The sequence below is a fragment of the Drosophila persimilis genome, unplaced genomic scaffold (genome assembly GCF_003286085.1).
Source record: "Drosophila persimilis strain 14011-0111.01,24,50 unplaced genomic scaffold, DperRS2 tig00000000-arrow-pilon, whole genome shotgun sequence".
NCBI classification, from domain to species: domain Eukaryota; kingdom Metazoa; phylum Arthropoda; class Insecta; order Diptera; family Drosophilidae; genus Drosophila; species Drosophila persimilis.
This window is the reverse complement of record NW_020825288.1, coordinates 8,293,390-8,316,477: the sequence shown is the minus strand read 5'-3', so window position 1 is coordinate 8,316,477 and position 23,088 is coordinate 8,293,390. Positions and strand designations below refer to the sequence as shown.

The following is a 23,088-nucleotide window of genomic DNA, read 5'->3' as shown; positions in this document are numbered from 1 at the left end:
TGAGTGTTGAAGCTCAAATGTCGCATTGCAATAAACTTTAGCCGACATTTCTCTCTGTGTATGTGTGTGCGTCATTATTATGCCCGTCAGGACAGGGCAGGGCAGGGCAGGGCAGGGCAGGGCAGGGCCGGAAAGGACACGAACGGGGTGTGCATTCAAGACTGGATAGCAGTCTCTCCCTCTCTCCCACCCCCTCTCTCCCATCTTCGAGTCAGGTAACGCATCAAGCTCAAATATATTAGGATAGGTTTCGGTTAACGCTTGCATTTTGATGTCATCCACCCATACAGGCATACAAATGCATGTACTTGTGTGTGTGCGGCAAGGCTATTGACCTTTTGTGGCACTGTGTGTGTTTGTGTGTGTGTGTGTGTGTGTCTGTGCGCGTGTGGCCAACGCTGCCAAAAATGAAGCGAAACGCCTTTGGGGGAATCCGTTGGAAAAGTAACCCTCGAACGGACTGCAATGCAGTTCAAAATTCACAGCAGTTCAATTCGACAAACAGCTGAAAATGGCTTTCCCTTTCTACCCTCCCTCCCTTTCGAGTATTTGCCTTTGGCAAAGTTTGCCCCGCCTGTGCACAGAGGGGTGTTAAGGGCTAAAACACCTGCACCACCGGCCAGAAATCATCGTCATCATCCTCAAACAGGATATTCAGAGCTGCACAAAACTAAATTAAACCAAAAACAAAAAAAGCAAGAGAAGAACTAAACCGAAACCGAAACTATCGTAATTGCCAGAACAAACCGTTGGCCATATGGCACTTGCTCAAAAGGATCATGACTTCGAGCTGAGGGCCAATTAGAGCGTATACGTATTTGCCATGGCCAAGACGAGGGCCAGGGACAGGGACAGGGAGAGGGACAAAGGCAAATGCTTGTTATGCAGATTGTGCACCAAGCCCCTTCCCACAGGACCCTTAATTAAGATGCTGTCGAGATGATGATGCCGATGAAGAGATATGAGTCGCAGCACCTACATCTGTACGTATGCGAATATTTAACCAACCCGGCACTTGGCACTGATTTGCAGTCAATTTTGGTTTGTGTCTTGAGGGGATTTCTGGCTGCAGTTTTGATAAATTACATATGATATGGGAACGGTGCCACAGTGCCAGTCCAGGGGAAATCTACTTAACCTTCAGTCCTTAAATCTCCACAGATTTAAGCTGAGAAGCCGCCTTCTAAGCAGCTTAGAAAATTATGCAGATGAGTTTCGGGGGACGGGGGGGGGGTGGTGGGAGAAAACTCTCCGTCTAAGCTGAGAGGCGTTGTAATAAACATAAATATGATAATGTGTACGAACGAGTATATCTCTCTCTCCGTAGAATGTGTTTTGATTTAAATGGGTTTTTCGTTTGTCGCTGCCATTTCCAGCTGAAGTTTCTAATTTACTCCTTTGGCTAGATGCCTGCAGGACGCCTACGACGCCTACGACTCCTAGGATTCCCATTCTGATTTCAACTTTGGTTTTGGCATCCGTTTTCTGCTTATCAGTGCCTCTGCACTCGACATAGCCAGGCACAAATTTTTAATAATGAAATTGTTCACCAAAAAATGGAAAACTTTGGAATGAGAAAATTCTTGCAAAATGTTCTGTAGCTGCCATTCCAGCTACGGCTCCACATCCACATCCGCCCTTGTAGCAGAACAGGACCTCGTCCTGCCGTTTCGACGAGAGTGTGTGTTCCCTGGGAGTGAACGCATATTTTAGCATAATGCCTCAAATTATGTGCCTTCTACGCTATGCAAAAATTTAATGCCAGCAAAATGAGCAAAGGCACAAAATTGCCCTGAAACCCTTTTTTGTTGTTCCTTAGATTGTTGTTCGTCGGTCCCAGTTTCAGCCCCTGTCCCGGTTTTCTCTTTGTTGTACCCTTCAACAGGGGTAGTATGAATATTTACTAAAGCCGGGTGAGAAGATTCGATCTCAAGAAGACTATTCTCACAAATTGGGGCCATAATTTCAATAGAAACGTTAAAAGAAGAGGTGTAGCGCTCTCTTTGAGTACGTGTTGGATTTGAAAACTAAGTTTTAGTTAAGCTAAGACACTCTGGAAGAGAGAGAATGAGAAAAAAGCCGGATTTTGTTGAGGTCTTGGTCATTTGGCAGAAGATTTCTTAGTATCTTTGCTGGAAAACAAGAAAAACCATTGCTAGGACACACTGGGAGAGAGAGAAGCTGTGATGAAGAGAAACAGCTGGAAAGTGATTGGACTTTTGGTCATTTGAGACCGGGTTTCTTAATGGCTATTGTGAGAAAGAATAACAGTGCTAAGACACACTGGAAGAGGTAGATTCTCACCGTCTCGCTTTGGTATCCATTATTCTTCTCATTTACCCAGTCTACTGTTATCGTTGTACCTGAGAGAGAGCGAGAGTGTGCGCATCGGGAGAGCCCTTGCTCGTGAGAGCTCGGCTTGGAGTTTCCGAGTGCGATAGAAAGGGGAAATGTCTGCCTATCAATGACAGAGAGAGATAGAGACACGCTCAGAGATGATCATAGATTTTCTAGTTGTTTCTGGTGTAGTCGAGTATTTTGAACATTCACAAATTTCTGTACCACTTTCCATCCGCATTTGATGACTCTATTGTCTGCCCAAAGGGTATCTATGGCTTCGGGCTGCCGCTGTCTCCTTTCTTTGTCCTCTCGTTGATGATGTTGTTGTCAGTGGCGTGGCCGTTGCCGCTGCTGGTTGCAGTGTTAGAAGTAAGCTCTGAAATTATTTTAGCTTTGATGGTATTTTTCTGGTATTTTTTTATGGGAGTGTGTGTGTGTGTGTGCTGCCACAGGGGAAGGGGTACGAGCAGTGGGAGGTTGCTTGCCACAGCAACCGAGTGACTCTCTTTTGCTTGCTCAATTTATGCAAATTAAATTGCAATACTTTATGTTTTTTTATGTCACCAAAACGGCCCACACGGCGCTGTCTTGTCTCTCTTTCCCTCTCACTCTGGTGCAGAGTCGCTGTGTCTGTCTCCCTTGCTCTGTTTGTTGAGGTTGAAGGAAAATTATTAACGTAACTTTGATAAATTATGCTCATAAAAATTGCTTAAACGGCAATTTAAGCACGCCCAAAGTTGGTTATTTTCTTTTGGTGCGCCTCGATTTATTGGCCCCATACACTCATTTGCCGAACACGAGTCGACACGGTGTGGAGCTACCAAAATACGCGCCACTAATGGAGCGGCTCTGCCGCACACTCGGCGTGGACGTGGACGGGGACGGGGGCGCCTGGTAGTGGGTGTGGAGGCTGCTGCCGTATGGGGCCGTGCGTTAGATTAATAACTGCATCTGCATTTGCGTCTGTCTCTGCCTCTGCCTCTGCATCTGGGACTGCGACTGCGACTGCGACTGAGACGATGAGGCTGTCTGGCACTGGTGCCCCCAAACTGTGCCGGTGAACGACTCCAACAGAGAGTGTCATTTACATACACACACACACACACACACAGACACGTACAAACTTGCATTTGTGTGTGAGTGCTGTGCCTGATTCACGTTATTCCTATGAGTGTTGTGCCTGGAAAAGCAGATTTGGCCTACAACTTTTTGGCCCCGCTTTTTCCTTTTTTTTTTTCAAAATAAAACAGATTTTTATTGAAACAATAAGCATGACTTTTAGCTCCTAATTAGCCAAATTTGATTTGTGGGAACATTTTCGTTGCAAAAAAAGAAATGGTATTCGCGGCCAATGATTCAAAGGCCGATTTTTGCTGAAAATGTGAGACAGTTTTGGATTGTGACTAATTTAAGAATTTTTTGCATTGTTATCTCTTTAAAACTAATTGAATTTAAACCAACAAATAATTAGACTTTTTAAATTAAATTTTTTAAATTAAAAAAATTCAGATTGAGTCATTTTTCTGTGATTCTTTTTTACATTTTTTATAATGAATTTTTTTTTCTTATGCAAGAGAGAATAATAAAGAAACACATGGTATTCAAAATAGCAAGAAAAATGGCTATCCATTGGGTTAGAATTAGTTTTAAATATGTTATTAAATTGACTTACAATTTTGAACCAATTTTACTTCTACTTTTATTTGTTAATTTATTTAATTTTTGTTAATATTTTTGGTGTACGAAATGCATTTATTCCTCGTTGCCGTGGACTTCTTCTCAAAAACCATCGGTGTAAAACCTATCGTCTAAAAACATCACAGGTGTTGAGTGTGTGTGTGTGTGTGCTCGCTCGAAGACATATGCCTGTGTGAGTGTGAGTGTTGTGCCCGTTCCATGCTACAGGTATGAGTGCTGTGGCGGTGCCGTGCCTGCCCCCATGTGGGTGTTGCGGCTGCCGCCGAGCTGCTGCTGTTCTTAGCACCTTGGCAACTGGCGCTCGACGGAGTGCCGCAGAGCGGAGTCTGCCCCAGCGATGACGAATGTGAATGACTTGCCTCGAGACATGCAGTCAACTTGACGCGCATTTGTCTGGCACTGCGTCTGACCATATATGCATGCAGACGGGGCGGGTGCCTGGGGGGGGGGGGGGGGGGAGCGGAGAGGAGAGACTTTTGCATAGTCGTATGTGGTGCACTCATATCTGTGTGCCTCAGTCTCTGTGTGGTGTCTGCCTTGTTGTTGTTGTTGTTTGTGTGGTTGTGCAACATTTGTGCTCTGTCAAGATGGCGTCATTTGCAACAGAAGCAACAGCAGCAGAAGCAACAACAACAACAAGGGCAGCGCCAGCTCCCTGCTCTGGGGAATCTAGGAGCTCTCTCTCTGGGAGAAGGCTAACAATCTGTTGAGATAGCAATGACGTTGCCATAATTTGTTTTATTTTATGAAGTTTACGGTGCAAAAAGTTTGAAATCAAGACAACTTTTGTGGCTGTGTGCGGGCTCCTGGAATTGAATTAAATTAAAGTTCTTTTAACGAATCAGAAATTGAGTTCTTCCGAAGAAATTATTAAAAATTGTGCAAAGAAATGGAACTTTTCCAGCGAATGGAAAGTTGCTTTAAATGGAAATTTCATGAGGAGCTGGCTAAGGGGGATGCGTGGAAAGTTCTTCTTCAACTTGCAGTTCAACTCATTTGCATTTCAAGTTCCTGCATTACTCGGGTACTCTCTCCCTCTCTCCCGCTCTCCCAGTCGAGTACTGCTATACCATTAACCCATTGTTGTTTCAGGTTTTTTTCGTTCCTTTCATTTGGAGTCTGCAGTGCTGTATCCGCAGTGCCATGATCCGATGCCAATTTACATTTACAACTTTTAAATCTTATAAAACTTTACAATCCATGCAGTTTATGCCTGGGATTTTGATTTCAAAACGAAAGAGGAACAAACAAAAAATATGAACACCAGGACTCCCACTCGAACCCGTTCTGTTTGTCTGTCTGTCTGTCTTTTTGGCAAAAGTTTCCCTCCCTTTGTGCCTTTCTTTGTTTTCCCCCCTGCGACCCTGGACCAACGCTTAATTCAATTAATTTTTATTTAGTTTTTCGTATAATATTTGCTCGCTCTGCACATTTTTAAGCAAATACCCGGCTCGCCGGCTAAATGAAATGTTATTTGCATAAAAATTTCCATTTCAGTTTTTGTTCTTTTCTTTCATATTTTTCATGTCTGTGCCTTTCCTTTTGTCCTCTCGGATCGCTCTGGGATCCCTCGGCTCTATCTCTTTGGCCATTAACACACAGTTTGCTCTTGCCGGGGTGCCCGAGAATTTTCCTCATTTCTTTTTTTTTTTGCGTTGCACTAAGCGTATTTTACACATTTAATAGGAAAAGCTATCGCATTGTTTCCAGCTTCTTGTAGAATTTTTTTTAGTTTTCCTTTTGCCACAGAAGAAAAATGGTAAATGATAAAGAAAGGAATAAAGAAAAAAGTGTGTGGGCCTCGTAGGTTGTTGTAAGCCGCGAAAGAAATTACTTTATTTTAATAGGACTTCATTTAATCCAAGCGCATTATGAGGACAGCCCGTCAGCAAAGGCAAGCACAAAAAAACGAGAGCGAGAATGAGAACGAGAACGGGGCCAAGCTGGCGGGGAGCCACGGAGCTCGGGCAATTTGGTTTCCCCATTCATTTGGCACGGCGCACGCTGCGTATACGCAATATGCGATGCTTTATATTATAAAACGGTGCGTGGTGGCTGGGCAGGCTGAGTTGGTGGTTGCAAAGGCTTCGAGGGGCCGGCCAAATGAGTTCTGGGGCCTCTGTAGAGCGGCAGACAGGCAAACAAACAACAAACACGCCCACCCAAACACAACATCTACATATATACTCTCCCCAGGCAAGGGGGTATCTTTGAGAACCATGTGCATCTGTTGCCATGACAACTTTGTGTATGATTTAGTTGGCGCTGCGACTGCTAATTGAATGAAGGTGGGATTACTGGCTGGCAGGTATTTCTGAGTCTCAAAGGAATTCTTCTTATGGGCTTAACATGAGCCAAAATTAAGCTGATTTAGTGGGCTGTACTTATTCGCAGATCAAGAGTAAAGAACATCATAGATTGCTGCCGTTTCTTACACATGAAGGGGCTCTTTAAAGCTCGACTCGAAACGCAGAAGCAAATGCCCAACTATAGGGAAACATACTAAAAACAATATACATGTCGTGTGCATGATCAGCTGATAAGTGTGCCAGAGGCACAAGCGAATGCTTGCACAAGATAATGCCCAAAAAGATTTTAAAAAAGCCAAACAATATACATGTCATGTGCATGATTTGCTGTTAATTGTTCCATTTGGTTGCTGGCCCACCGCCACACATAAGCCATGTACCCTTTTTGCGGGAGTGTACAAAAAGCGAGAGAAAAGAGAGTGAGGAGAGTTGGGGAAGAGTGACGCCCGTCGACGACAAGCAGCTTGTTTAATACAAAAGTTTCATTTCCGCTTTTCATTAGCCCTCAACGGTGTGACACAAGCCGGGGCCCGAATGGAAGGAGCGGATGAGGGCCACAGAAAATGCGTAAATGCCGCACACAAGCCAGCGCACACACACACACAAACACACGCGCATAGATACGGCAAGAGTCACACACATTTAAGGCCCATAATGAGATATATACAAAAGCTGAGCCAGCTTAACGCCAAATCGGGCAGAGAGCGAGTGTAAACCTCTAACCACGTGTTAATTTTACTCCTTTTTGCCCCTGCCTCCAGCTCCTGCTCCAGCTCCTGCTCCTGCTCCTGCTGGTGCTCCTTCTCCGGCTTGTGCGCCACCTCCTGCTTGTGCTTTTGCCCCTTCATTGGGGGTACACCTTCTCCCAAACCCAAGCCAAGTACTCGCCGTCCATCCAATTTCTGCTGTTGATGTTCTTGTCGTCCTCATTGCCTCGCTTTCTCCCTCTCACTCTCTGTCGCTCTGTCTCTCTCTTTCCCGCTCTGAAGTGAACTAAAAAGCTTGAATGGCGCTTATGTCGGTCGGGTTCTATTTGTCGGGGCTGTGGATATGTTGATGTTGTTGCCGGCTGGCTCTGTTTTTTTTTTTCCTCTTTTGGCCAAAACGGCAGCCAACTAGCTGCTATATTAACTGACTTACTGGGGGCCCGCCCCCGTTCACCGCTGCCACATGTGAGTGCAAACACGCAGCGTAATGAAGTAGCCAGAGAGCCAACCGTAATGGCTGACTGAGCGTCATAATAATCTCAAAAGTGTGAGTGTGAGTGTGAGTGTGAGTGCGTGCGTCTCTCTCTCTCCATTTCGGCCGAGACCCGGTGTGGGTGTGATCCTAGAGGGAGCTACGCTGAAGGCAAAAGGCAGTGAAAGATACAGATACACAGAGGCACAAGTGACGCCGTCAAAGGTTATTCAACTGCCACGCACAGCACGAACCAGGGATTGGGGGGGATTGGGGGATTGGGGGATTGGTGTATTGGGTACCCCAGCGCACAGGACTGGTGGTGGTCCCTCTGCAATGTGTGAAGGCTTCTCTTCTCTCCGCCATTCCATATGCCGTCCCACAGATAGATAGGTAGACAGATGGCTATATGTATGGATGGATGGCTGCCGGGCTGGCTGGCTGCTTGGTCGGCTGGCTGGCTGGTCAGATGGAAGGGAATGTGCAATACCAAATGGAATTCTTGCATTTGAATCTAAACATTTCCCTAAACGTTCCGCATCCGATTCACTTTGCACGCCATTTCCGCTGCCAAACATGTCTGGAGGCGACTCGAGGGAGTCGCCCTTGCATGCCATTCTCCGGCCTTTTGACGGGGCCCGGCATAGTCAGATACCAGTGATGCTAGCTTATCAGATTTCGTTCTATCAGCTGATTTATAGCCATTCCTTGCCTTTGGAAAAATGCGACTGAATTTGTTTATTTTCCCATACTCCCAGATATTGCAAAAAAATTCTGTGGCATCCACAATTTTCAAAAAATTCAAGCCGAATCATCAAAAACTTTCAGTAGATAACTGGATGGCAAGAAAACACATGGCGATCGGTTTATTATTTTGGGGGGAATAAAAGGTCTTTGAACACCTGGCTTTGGGGCACTTTTAAGGCAAAAGGTAGGTACTTTTGAGTGCATAATTCTACACAGATCAGGCTATAGATGGAAACTGTAGAACACTAGTCTCTATCTATCTATCTGTTGTAGGGTCGCAGAAAAAATAGGGGGCCTTTTCCAAAATCCACGCTGGAAAAAAGGTTTACCATGGAAAGGTATGGGCCTATTATTTCGATTGGCTTTGGTCGGGGCATCTGTGCCCTCAAGACTCTGATTGTCAGAAATATTTATAATGATCCCAAAAATGGAGAACCAAAGCGCGATTTATTGGTTTCCTTCATAAGGTATTCCCTCTATTCTATTGTGCCCTTTTCTTTGTTTCTGTGGAGTTCCCATCACTAGTCTCCATCCATCCATCTATCTCTATTAGAATCTCCGCCCATGGCGAGTAAATTTTATTGATTTTTGCTTTTTTACATAAGGGTTTTAATAATCTGAACGGGAGTGTGTGTGTGTGTGTGTGTGTGTGTGTGTGTGTGTTCCTCTGTTCGGTTTTGCCGTTTGCGTGGGATGCGAGCATCGAGTGGGGGTGGGGGAGGGGGTGTCCTCTCACGATGTCGGCGCGTGTTCAATTATGTGTGTACATTAAGCTCTTCCTGGCAGCAGGACCCAATAGTCTCTCCTCTCTGCCTCTCGATGACAGGGCATGGCGGCCCTTTCATTATGATTATTATTGAATTATTTGTATTATTGCATTATTTGTTGTTGGTGGGGCAGCCATAATACGAGCATGCCACGAGCCACCGGCCTGGGCAGACTGTTCGAGGAAGTGCAGGACACGCAGGATGCGCCTGAATGCAATTTTCCAACGGTAAACCGGCCAACCCAACGGCTGCTGTCTGATAATATTTAATTTTAATTTGTTTATGCTATGGTTTTTTTTTTTTTTTTTGTGTTTTTGCTCCTTCTTGCTCCTTGTTGTTGTTGCTGTTTTTGTTGCCTGAAACTCCAATTACCAGGTCTATTTGGCCTGGCGGTTAATGAACGCTATTAAAAGCAAAAATAAAAACAAAAACTTTGTTTGATTTTCAATTTTTGTTGAACGCGTTGCCCTGCGCCCCCCTCCCCCCCCATGTGTTGTTGTTGTCGTTGCTATTTGTATTTTGTTGACTATCGAATTTCCTGAACCTCGGCGCATATGTTGCCTGTCATAAAATTGGTTTTCGGGCCGGCGAGTGGCAAAACGAACAGGCTGCAATTTGCCTAGCAGCTGTAGAGCAAATTGCACATTACGCATACGCCACATATGCTGTGCTCCCTCTCCAGGCCCCTCTCTCTCTCTGTGTGTGTGTGGGGGGGAGGATGAGTGGTGTTTTGGGTATGCCACTTAGGCAAACACAAACACAAACACTCGATCCAACAACTGTAAATGCTTGTTTGTCTGTATGCCGGCCAGCGCCTGACTATGCCGTTTGCTGGTTGTTTGTCTCTAAATTTAAAGCACTCTCAGCCGCCCCAACACTACCCAAATATACACTCAAAGAAAAATATCAGAGTAAAACTAAACGCACCAATATTTGTGTTAAAAATGCGGTTTTTTTTAGTTTAAATTTAGTAGAATTATATAGAATTTGGTATTAAAAAGTCTTTAAAAAAAAACACTTCAAAAAATATAATTTATTAAATTTTTGGGAAATATATTTAATCTAAATCTGATTATATTTAATTTAAATATTAATTATGAAATATATTTAAATCGAAAATTTTCATATCAATGCCATTTTTTTCCCAATTTCCTCTCTCGGTTTTGGTAAATATGACAATTCTTGGGGCTTTTCTACTCTGGGTATCTGCGGGATATACTCGCACCTTTCTGCCTACAAGCCACACCCACACGGCGTTCATTGAACTTCAGGAGAGAAACAGCATCTGACAAGATCTGTTCACTGCCTTTGAGCTAAACATTTGGTTTATAATTAAGTTTGGAATTTTGTGCTTATTTGCCAAATTATACGGAGAGCCCTGAGGCCGTGTGCTTCAGATTAGCCAAACAAATATTTTGTATTGTAATTGAAATAATTTCTGCTGGAAAATCAATTTGATTATCATTATGTGGCTAAAACTATACTATTTCATAGTTGATGAATCTCGTTAGCTATAGCAAAACCATGGAATGATGCTAATGAATCATTTGCACATTCCCTTGCACTTTATAGAAATAGAGGGAGGGGCAGCGCAGAGGAGAGAGGGGAGAGTGGAGAGCACTCTAGAGAGAGAGCAGAGTACCCAAAGCTTTGCTGCCATGGCAACATGGCTATAATCGCTCTGCCATTTTTCCAGGAATTCCGTTTATAATCTCTTAAGACCACTGGATGCTGATGCTGATGCTGCCACTGGAGGCTGATTCCATTGGGTCTCTTGCTTCATAGAATCCCCATCGGAATGTACTCCAGAGGGCACACACCACCCACACCACCCACTTGAGAGGAGAATTAATAAAATGAAATTTGATAAATGAATGTGTTTAACAGCATTTAAACTTTGACCCCCTCCCTACTCTCCGTTTGTGTTCAGTTTTGGGTAAAATGCTTTTCAACGCCTCACCAAATTTCATTTTTAAAAGGAAATAAAATTTTATTATACGATTTCTTGAAAAGGAAACACAACGACTGCCAGCAGCAGCAGCAGAATTTTCTATTTCCATGACTGCCTTCATTAGCCCAACGTATACGTGGTGCAATTTTAAGTGATTCTTTTAATTCGTTTTCCTATGTACACATACATATAGCAGGTGGTGTCTGTGTGTGTGTGTGTGGCAGTGTGAGCTTTTATTGCTTATTAAGCGTTTTTTTAGTTCAATTAAATCGCATAATCGATTAAGTCCCTCGGAAGTCCACGTGCCCTCACGCCCTCGACTCGTTCTCGGTATGGCCAATGGAGTCGCCATCGCCATCGTTGTCGTTGTGTTCTACCCTTTCGAAAGGGTAGTGTGATATATCCAATAAGCAGCTTCTAGTCTCCCCTTAAAGCTGGAATATCAAGGATTTTAGTTTGCATATGATATATTATGAAATTAAAGTTTATTCCTGATTTGTTTAATAAAAATCTACTTTTAATTTGTATAATAAATATAATAAATATTTAAAATAAATCATTAGTGTAGGGCCATATTTATATCCTTTAAGGACATATATCACATATATATATCTATCACTTTTCGATAGATACCTCTCTGTTTCATAGATATTTGAGTTTAATTGTTTTTTTTTAAATTTGTATTATAAAAACAAGAAATATTTTTATAGCTAAATTAATTTTAAAAAAATCTTTTTTAAATTTGTTAAAAAAAAAATTAAATATTTCGCATTTTAATAATCAAAGAAAAAGAAACTAAATTTTATTTTATAGCTATTATTGTAAAAATAATATTAAAAAATGTATTTTATGGATCAGCACTTTTTTCTTTAACAAAAAAAAAAAATGCCTGAAGGAAAGATCTGCTACGCTGATTCCATTATATTACTGGCTTTTCCACAACCAATTGAAATTTTTCAGTATTATCCATGGTGGTAGATCCACTGCATGCCACTCCGCACTCAGTCGCCTGAGAATGAAGCTGCTGGCAGTGTGGCAGCTGCTCTGCCCCGCCATCGTGGTGCTGGGCCAAGAAAACGAAACAAAATTGGATAGGACTTGGCTACAGACTCCTATAAGATGCCCCAAGGGCTACGTACTGACGCCCAATGACCGATGCCGAAAAAAGGCAATCGTATCCTGGAACAACCAGTGGACCTCATAAGACCCATAAGCCCCATAAGCCCCAACTAAATTTGCAATTAAAAACGTATTCAAACTGTATCGATTTGGAAGGGTATGCCAGTCGTCGGCGAATCAAAATCCAATCAAGTATTCTTTCTTCTTGCCTGCCGTCTGCTGTCTGCTGTCTGCTGCTGTCGCTCGTTGGCTGTTTCGCTGCGCACTCAGACGTGCGACGTAATGTCTGGCACGGCTGCCACCGTCATCGGACACCCCGGTACTTGGTTCGATGACTGGGTCCGGTCCGTAACCTGGCCAAAAGCCCTGGCTATGGCTCTGGCTGTCGCCCACACAACCGTTGATTACGGCTGATTGCTGACAGCCAAAACACAGCGCCAAATAGCAACAATCATCCTGGTGCCTGGGCTGCTGCCTTAATTCCCCCAGCCATTAATTGATTTGTTACAATGAAATTTCCACACTCAATAAAATAAGTCTGATGAACATTTTCCTTAATGCCAGAGAGCTTTGCTGCCCTGCTGCCCAGTCAGTGGGTCGTCCTCCCCCAAAGAGCCCAAAGATGGAGACTCGGACAAGCAAACAAACAGACGAACAGCCAGCAGCAGGTCTATTAATAAATGTTATTTACTTTTGAGAGTCCAAGTCCGAGTCGGCTCTAGCAATAATGTACTTTTGAGCCACATTTGTGGGCTTTTGGTCACTTGCCAAACTTGGCCCGAAAAAAGTGCAATAAAATAATCATAAATTTGCACATTTTTTTACGCCACAATTAAATTTTGCAAATTTGGCAAATGCACAAAAATGGCTGCCACATTTTATTTGACATTTTTATGAGATTTTGTCCCCATATAGCGAGTGCCCCTTACCACTTCCCCTGCCCCAGGAACCATGCCCACATGCCAAATTCCGTTTCCAATACCATAACTGTTTGTTCCCTGGTCAGGAGAGGAGGAGGAGGCTGGCTTGTTGATTTATGAAGTTGATTGGCCGCCTGACAGACCAGACCCGACTTCTCCAAATGGAACTCGCAGTCGCAGTCCCAGTCGCAGTCGCAGTCGCAGTGGAAGTCTTTTCGTGCAGTGTATAGTATTTGCGTGGAGCCTCACGCTTTATCGTTTATTCCACATTACTCAAGTCATAATTAAGATCTTGGCAGGCAGGCAGGCCGCAGCCTCATCGCAGCGGTCATAAATTGTGGAAGTGGCTCATTGACAACTTCATTTCCGCACTTGGCGTGCCGGCAACAATGAGAGCAAGACGTTGGGCTTTGCGGCAGGCCAGGCGATCCGATCCCCGTTCTGTTGATGTTGCAGCGGCAGCGGCGGCGGCGGCGGCGGCGGCGGCGGCGTCTTAGCTGCGCTCACACGCAACGTGCCGCCAAATGACATAATGAACTGCATTATTTATGCGACACACTGTGCGAATGCCCCCAACAACAGCAGAGGCACAGGCAGAGGCACAAGCAGAGGCACAAGCAGAGGCACAGGCAGAGGCACAAGCAGAGGCAGAGGCACAAGCAGAGGCACAGGCAGAGGCAAGCTGTTACTGCAGCTCTTCTTGGGGCAGGCCACAAAACACAGAGACAACAACAAGAAATGCGTGTGTGTGCCTCATCATAAAACTGCTGACATTTTGCCATATGATGTCACGACAGCCACAAGTGCCAGAAACGGTGCCTGGTCTCTGGTCTCTGGTCTCTACGTCACGTGCTGCATACAGCTGGCTGTGGCAATTTGTTCGATCGAGAAAGTGCATCCGTACGCATAGCTAGAACTCTAGAGGTCATCGTTCATCCACTCAGACAAGCCCCGAATGATCGATGAGCCACCAAAGCCTTCATTCAGTGGAAAGATCAACCTGAGATGCAGTTCAACCCAAATTGATTAAGATTAATCGATGGAACAGGCCCAAAACTAGGGGATACTAGATATAGTAACTCTTGGCACGTTTCGGTATCTACATATGTATCTTTCCATCTAATAGCATTTGCAACTGGCCATCATTCGGACATTTATCTGTCTGTCCATCCATAGCATATCTATCTACAGCATGTATGTATGTGCTCTCGTATCTGCATATGTATCCATCCATCAAATATCCAATTAAAGCCCGCTCATGCATCTTTCATCAGTCGACTCGACGCGCTGTCCGGCTGCCCGGCTGCCATCTAATTAGTCTCGACAAACATTGACAAACAGATGCATTATTGCATTCCCAGTTCCATTTTCTCCTGCCCGTTTTTTTCCGTCCCAGCGTTTTTGGTCTGCGGATTGGTCGGGCGTTGGTTCTGGGCCTCCCGATGGCGGTTTGTTTGCTGACAATTTGCAACTTTATGCATTTGCCTATAAACTATTTACAGTGTCAGGAGGCATTTACCGCTTTTTGATTACGCCGCATTTGTTTGTTTCCTGTGTCCTTAATTTGCAGCACGGCACACAGCACTCCCTGGCTGTCTCCCTGGCTGTCTCCCTGTCTGTCTGCCAGTTGTAGTTATAGTTACAGCCACCTCTGTGGAGATACTTCCCCCTCAAAGAGGGGGAAACAGGGACAGAGAGACCGATACTCTTCTTCACGCAGGTGGTGCTGCTGGTGGTGGCGGCGCAGTCGTTTCACGCGCTTTTAATTGAGTGCTTCCGCTGCAATTAACAAGTACAACGCGTCCGACCAGCGCGCTGTTGTGGGGGAAGGGGGGAGGGGGAGGGGGCATGCAACCACTGACTGGCGCTGACTGGTTGACTGGTTCACTGGTCAGCCTTTGGCCATAACCAGCTGGCACTCTCTCGCCCCTTCTGACTTCTAGATTACAGCATACTTACGCACTAATGCCCCTTTAAGTTAATGCAAAACCATTAAACGTGTTGACTGCCACACTTTGGGGGCAGAGGCCAATGCGGCCTTGGCAAAAACAATGCATTAACTTGATTAATCACCAGCCAAATATAATTAACAATCGAATGTTTCACAGAGAGAGAGAGAGAGAGAGAGACAGACAGGCCTCCTCCTGGGCTGCGCGTGTCTCTTCTGGCTCCTCTTTTTGGTGGCAAATTCATTTACAACACACAAAGTCATGTTGCCGCTAATTTGGCAAATCGATCCTGTGGATGCCCCTGTCTGTGCTTTTATTTTTAATTTAAAATCCCGGCCTGTCCATGGCACGCAACAGAATCACATTAAACGCATTTCCCAGAGAGCCAGAGAGAGAGAGAAATCACAACAATTTTCGCCAGCTTCCTTTCGGGTTCGCTTCTAACCAATTTCCATTTCCTCCCTGGTGCCGGCCCCTGCTTTTCCAGCTGCCAGCTTTACAGTTTGCAGTTTAGTTTTGCAATTTTCCGGCTCAACGATAAATGCAAATAGATTTCACCTGCAGACGACTACGAGGAGGAGGACGAGGAGGAGGACGCCGACGACGACGACGACGATGCTTGTCCAATATTGAGAGAGAATCTTTAAATAAATTATGCGCATGGAATTTTCGCAGCCAGCTCCAGCTCCAGCTCCAGCTCCTGCTCTTTGGATACGTTGCATGCAACATCAGAGTCTAGCTGCTGTAACTGTTGTTGTTCGCTTTTGGCTTTGGCTTTGACTTTGGCTTTGGCATGTTGGGAATCATGTATGACTTTGACATTGACAGCATTGAGGCAGCGATATGGAAGCAGCTCGGAGAGCAAGTGGCACACACATACACGTGCACGTGCAACATGCTGCCGCGCTGTGCTGTGATTATGGGGCTGTATGGGGGCAAAAAAATTGTACATTTTACGCTTATTTACATTTTTACAGTTAGTTTTTTTTTTCGTCATACACTGAAAGAAATTTCAGGGGCTTTTCGCTTGTCAACAAATTGAGAAGGGTACGCATACGTTTTTGGGGTTTTGGGGGCTTGGGGCTGTCAATATTTGGCTGTTTACCTTTATCTGACAGCCAATTGGCGGAGACAGACGGATATAATTTATGCAATGAAAAGAGAGAGAGAATCGAGGCGGGAAATGTCTCGTTTGTTTCTGTCAGTTGCCATAATTTCCATCAGACATCAGCAGCGTGGTGTTTTCGGATGATATATGATGGATATATGGCCATCAATTGCCTAAGGTTCTACATACGTCGAAGCCTCGTTACCCGAGTGTTGTTTCCGCTCAATCCCTGGCCCATGCCCCATGCCCCATGCCCCATCGACGTCGACACATGGCAACTCCATTCAATTAGCAACTCATAATAACAATAATTTTTCTTTTGCAATTCGCATTTGGTAAAACATTTTGCGTTGCACGTTCGCTGGTCGCCCGACTGTGTTCGTGACGCTGCCGCTTTGGCCCTGCCCCCTTGCCCCCTGCCCCATGTTGCTGCTGCTGAAGAAGCCCGCCCCCGCTGCTGAACCCTGAAGCCCCAAGCATTGACTGCAACAATGTTTCCTGTTAAATGATGCATAATAATCGGGGAGCCCCCACAAGAGGCGGGAGCGAAGAGGAGCAACGCTGAGCTTTGGTGGCTTCAATGAGGTGAAAGGAGCTGCTGGCTGGCTGGCTGGCTGGCACTATAGAAATCATCGTAGAACCGGGGATGCACGATGACGACGATGACGAGAACGACGACATTGATGGGATTGTGATTGTGGATGTGTTGCCGGACACAGACCGCAATGGCCCACACAATCGCAGAGAGCATGCCCATACTTTTAGCATTTTACACACAATGTATGGCCCCCCCCCCCACGCCCCCCTCCACTCCTTTTGGCTACGCCCACCTTTCGCAGAAACTGCTGACGGCTGCGGCTTGCGGTTGCACTTTGGCTGCGTAGCTTACGAAAATACCCTCGGCTTCGGCTTCGGCTTCGGCTTCGACTTCGGCTTTGGATTCCACCAAAAACCGAATTACTTCTGCTCTGGCTCCTGCTCTGTCTCTTTCGCTCCTCCTCGTGTGTGTGCGTGTGTGTGTGTATTATTTACTCACTTGAACTGAAACATTTTTATAATTTCTTTTTTATACCGTTTGGAGGTTTTCATCCTCATCTTCGCTTGACCATCGGTTTGTGGTTCTTGCTCTGGCTCTGGCTCTGGCTCTTCATTCTTCTTATTTTCTCATTCGCTTTTCGCTTTTCGGTTTTCGTTTTTCGCTTTTATTATTTTATTGCGTCTTTTGTTGCTGTTGTTTGGCTCGTTGGCTATTGGGCAACATTGTTATTTTCTGCTATTTGGCCATTGACTATTGATCATCCACATACATTCGCCATCCACCTCCTCCTCCTCCCCATCTCGGCTCCCCGTCCCAGTCTCGGTTCTGGTTTTTGGCCATGGCTTTGTGTGCTGCTGTTGCTTGTATCCAGCATTTATTTATACCCTGCAATCTAGGAGTAGAAAAAGGTATGGGATCAGGCACTATCCTTAAAAACTATTTTTTTTTTTTTTTAATTACTTTCATAATTTTCCCCCGGTTTTTTGTAGCCCTGATAGCCCAAACCATTTCATGGGTTGACAAGAAAATTGTATGACCTTTCATGGAATTTTTTGCGTCGTTACCAAGGCTATACCTGCAGATATATGAAGTCAAAGTTCAAGTTTGGCACCATTTTTAATGTTTCTTGAATTTTGAAATTTTTAGATATATATTTCTAGTGAAAAAAATTCTCCAAAACATTATAACAATTTTCCAATAATTTTCCAATATTACATCAATAGCCCTCACAGTCCAATTTTGATTCGAGGGTATCCCTTAGTCGATTGACACGCCATGGCGTTTGTTGGTTTAATTTTAGTTCCTCTGCTTGTTGGCATTTTTTCCAGCAGCTTATTTATTTATTTGGTTTTAATGCATACCCTGCCCCTGCCCCTGCCTCTGCCTCTGCCTCTGTCCCTCCACTGGGTGGAGGAGTTCCAGGAAGCTGTATTGAGTCATTGGTAAATGGTTTACGTTTAACCCATTTAAAAATGCCAGCAAACAGAAGGCCACAGAATGGTACTGGAACCAGCTGATGCCCATCATCATCGTCGTCAGCAACCTCATCTGCATCCCCATCCGTGTTGGGTCGTTCCCATTTTCCCATTTAGCATACAATGTGGCCAAACAAAAGCGGCATGGGACTCTGGGACTCTGGGACTCTGGGTCTCTCTTCTCTTCTCTGTTGTGGCTCTGATCTGGCCAATTCTACTCCGTCCCACGACTTGACTCTTCTTTCCTGTTCGGCAACACTCCACCACTGTGAAATCCATGCTGCAACTTCGCTGCAACCGCTCTGTCTTTCCCTCCCAGTTTCAATTTGTTGTTTCTGCCGTTGCCGGTTTGTTTGTTTTCATTGCCAGCGAAAAATATTGAACGGAAATTTTACAATATGATTTATCGCGGTGGGGGGAAATGCTGTGAGTCCTCCACGGCAGAGCAGCCACTGGACTGGACTGCCTGCCTGGTGCCAAATTTCAACGGAAATGAATTCGTTTATAGCCAGAAACATATTGTATTTTGGTTATCCGGCTATTGTGACAGCCATTGACTCTTGAACATGGGTCTCCAGAAACCAGAAACCGGGAATCTGGAATCGGGAACCAGGAAGGTACTACGTATCCCTCGGAGTAAAGAAATGGCCAATTAGGATTGTGTTGGCAACACACAATTGGTTCCGAAGGAGTCTTAATGGAAATTCATTTGGCATTTCCACTGCCGTTCATCGATGGAGCGGAACATTTCCATTCAAATTCTTTAATAATCCGATGGAAAACTTTTCAGCAAACATATTTGCACATGACTGCCAAGTAAAATCGAACAAAGCTCTTTTCTATTGTTCTTCAGTCGAAGAGGGGGTATCTGGGAGGGGCCAGCGATGGTTGGATCTGGGCCTGGGCTCTGTGGCACACGCCCCGAACAACATTTAGATAAGATTCCGCTTCATGCCCCCACAGGACCAGGGATCAGGGACCAGGGACCAGGGACCAGGGCTCTGCCTGTGCGTGCAATGCAAATTGCCAAAGGGAAATTTATTCCTGAACTACGAATGGATGCGAATTTTCCGGAGAGCGCCAAAAGTTAACCAAATATGTCAATTGAATGCTTTGTGTGTGTGTGTGTGTGGCAAGAGGATGCCAATGCCGTTGCCGATGCCTTGGCATGTGGCAAACAAACAAAGCGCAGGACCCAACTAACCAAAATCGAGGAATTGTAGGTTAAAAAGCAATTTATCTTTGACTTTTGCCAAGTAAATTCCCGCCATTGTCTAAAGTGGTTTGCCCCTGGACAGTCCTGCCCCACACATGTGTGTGTGTGCGTGTGTGGGGGGTGCTGCCGAGTTTTTGGCTTAAAACTTGGCCCAAAACTGTGCGTGAGTCTTGGCTTGGAACTTGGCTCTGGCTGCCCCAGCTAGTTTCCATTTTGGGGGGCACTTGCAACCACTCAATTACACTGCAACCACAGACATTCAATTGAGCAAAGCTCGGGTGCTGGCAAAAGGCAAACAATGCTCTCCAATGGAGAAATTATAGCCGTGTGGCAAGCAGCAAGCAGCAAGCAGCAGGCAACTCCATTGAAATGCCTGTGGGGACGACTTTTCAATAAATTCTCGTCTCGAACCGGTGCTGGCGGTGGTGGCATTTGAAAATTTGATCAGAGCAGCACGTAAAACTATTTGAGCTGCTAACCCAAATAAGCTGAGGCATTCATGCCACCACACAGCTGAGCAGCTGGGGCATGCTGCACTACGCCAATGAACTGTGTTGCAATCAATAGAAGCGATTCAAGTTGCAGCAGCGGCAGCAGCAACTTGAGCTACAAGATACTTTCTGTGCAACCATAGAACTTCTTCCCACATGCCACATGCACCCCCACCCTTCCACCGCCGTCCCCGTCGCTAGTGGAATGCCATGGAATGTGCACACGCATCTTCGACTGCCACACGATCTGCACATCTCTCCATCGCCATCGCCATTGCCATCGCCGTCTCCGTCTCCGTCTTTCCGCAGACTTGTGGTGGGTGTTCCCCTGCAGCATCCCCCTCCTTAAGTGTGTGTGTGTGTGTGGGGGGGGGGGGGGGGAGGGGTACGCATGTAGCAGGGAGCTTACATTTATGCGCGAAATTGTCGTATGCATTTGCACATTCATAAATTCTCGTTGAGCGCCCCCAAAGCGACAGCAGCGCAGAAGAGCGGAGCCAAAAGAATGCTCTCTATGCCATTATAGTGTGTGGCACTTACATAGAAGGGGAAAGACAGAGAAAGAGAGAGAGAGAGAGAAAGGGGTGGGCATAGTTGGCAGAGTCACTTGCAACTTGCAACCCGTTCCGATGCTGCTGCTCGCTCGTGTGGCATTTAAATTTCATTTTTAATTTTCTTTTTTTTCCTCCTTTTTTTTTTTGAGCCCCACCTCCTGCTCCTCCTCTCTGCTGCAGGCACATTTTATGGCAGGGGGGGGGGGCAACCTTAGAACAGCACGTCATTAGGCGATAAATTATCTCAAGCGCGTTGCATTTTGCATAAAATGTTGCCGCACCGCTGCTGCCACAGCCTTGGATTTCGAGCGGTAAATGTGTGCCAACAGCTGTGGCACAGGACGGGGGCAGCAGCGGCAGCAGCAGCATTAAAGGATGCCTGGCAATTTGAATTTGTGAAATTCCATTGGGGGGCCCAGCGAAGGCAATCTGCAATCCAAACAGTTGCCGTTAGATGGAGGCCACTGCCAGGGCTGGGACCCAAGACAGAGACCAGGGACTGGGCACAGGGACGGGCACGGGCACGGGCACGGGCACCGGGACGGGGCTTATCTATCCACAAGATGTGGCCGTTTGATAAGCTCAGCGCAGCAGCCGGCAATTTATGTGGCAGCCCCACTGCTGCTGCTGCTGCTGGTGCCTCTTCTGCTGCTGCTGCTGCTGCTGCTGGTGCCTCAGCAATTGCAGTTGCATTCATCATCATGGACTGCAGCAACAGTTGCCGCATGGAATGCACTGCCGTCGACGACGTGCGTTCAACTATGCAAATTTTGTGCCCAGCTCCCCCTTTTGCTTGGTGGAGACTATTGACTTGCAACTTGCTACAACTTAGTAGAAGTCTCGTCCGGAGAGTATGGCTGTATTGATGGTGCTTCTGTGTCTGTGTCTGTGTCTGCGTCTGTGTGTGCTTCTTGTCAAACAGCATTCAAGCACGATTCTGGGAAACATTCCTCTCCATTGAGCTGACTGAAAGAAAGAGCCGGAGACTGCAAAGTGTCTGGGGTCTGGGATCTGGGATCTGGGATCTGGGCGGGGGTGGATAGATATGATCTGAAATCATATGGCTTGGGGATCGGAGAGCCGGAGATAAAGTGTGGCCTGGACGAAAGCTGAGTGTCATGACAGTTCAATCATTGGCTCTGATCCGATCTGGTTGCAGGGCAGAGATTCCAAATCCCACGGATAATTGATAGTGGTTTAGAAAGCTGTATGCGGCGTGCAGCAATTAATTTGAAAACGCTTAACGATAGCCCCCGTGCTAACGACTCTCGAGCACATAACGCTGCCGTTGACATGCCAGGAGCCAGGAACGAGGGCCAGGAGCCAGCGACCAGGAGCCAGGACCAAGGCGATGACAAATGGTTCGTGCGCAAGGTGTGTGCAGGGAATGACAAAAAATCGCTGAACTTTGACTCCGCCCAGTGCCTGTACCTATGCCAGTGGCTCGTGTCCTGCCCTGCCCCGCCCTGCACCTGTGCGGCATGCCTCGTCGTCACACTGAAGTAGTAGTTGCCGAAGCGCAGTTAAACGGCCAGCCATTGAAACAATTACGCTATAACAATTACGCTCTGTGCTGCACATGCAATCCCCCCACCTCCTCCCTGCTCCTTGCCGCATGCGTTCTGTGTGTGTGTGTGTGTGTAAATTTGCCGCACTTAGCGATGTTGCTACTGGCCGCTGCCGCTGCCGCTGACGTGGCAGGCATTTCCATGCGTCAAATTGCCGCCAGGGCATTGCGTGTAATTACAGCAATAAAAATTGCAACACATTGCGTACAAACATGCAACGCCAGCAGAGAGACAGGGACAGAGACAGCGAGCAGAGCAGACCAGAGAAAATTCCACGAGTCAGAACTTTAAAAATACATCCCGACGTCCCGATGTTCAGCAATTATCTAATTTATAGAAGTACATTTATCAAAAAAGCCGAAACAAATATTCAGCAGATGAACAGCTCCAGTCCACTCCACTCCACTCCCCTGTCTTGCCACAATTTGTGTCTCTGGCTAACGAGCAGTCAGTTGTCCAGCATTCAGCACTTGGCATTCGGCCACAGCTGAGTGCACCAGTGCAGTGCCTGCCACTACCCCCCACGGCCTGCCACTTGGGTGGGCCAACTGATTGGGGCACAGCTGCTGCTGTGGTGCTGTTTTGGGGGGGTCTCTCTCTCTCGCTCCCTTTCGTCCTTCAAGCGGAACGCAAGTTGATTGCATTTTTAGCATAAATTTCAACGCATTTGACTAATGTCCGGACATTTGTTATTGCTAGACGAGTTCTTACGATTCTAGCATTCGGTGATTTTTCACCAGGCACTTTGGACTCCGACTCCGACTGCGACTCCGACTCCGACCATTATCGTCTGCAGCAGGGCAAACTGCAGCTAATAGATACTTGTACTCTTGGCTCGTGGACGATGATGATGATGTTGGGTGATGTATGCCCTGTAAGCAGAGTCGTATGCAAATGCTCCTGGCTCTGCCGCTTTGGGGCCCGCTGGCCATGTAATTGTTTTAACTGCTTAATATCACGTATACGCACCGTATGGCCACTGGCCCGCTAGACGATGCCACTAGCTGCAAATGGCAGCGGCACCAAAAATTAATTAACACGCCAAGTCTGGCTGGACACGCCTGCAGCACGTATCGGTACACTCCACCGGCAGCAGAGGCGGAGTCTCGCAGTCTCGCAGTCTCGGACTCTGATTCTGAGAGCCAGGGACACAGACACA

At 46.1% G+C, this 23,088-nt stretch overlaps 1 protein-coding gene across 1 annotated transcript in view; it reads left to right on the top strand.

The window, feature by feature from the left end:
• Window positions 1-23,088, top strand: part of LOC6588282 — a 62,906-nt gene that overhangs the window by 34,371 nt on the left and 5,447 nt on the right. The gene's annotated exons all lie outside the window — the stretch shown is intronic.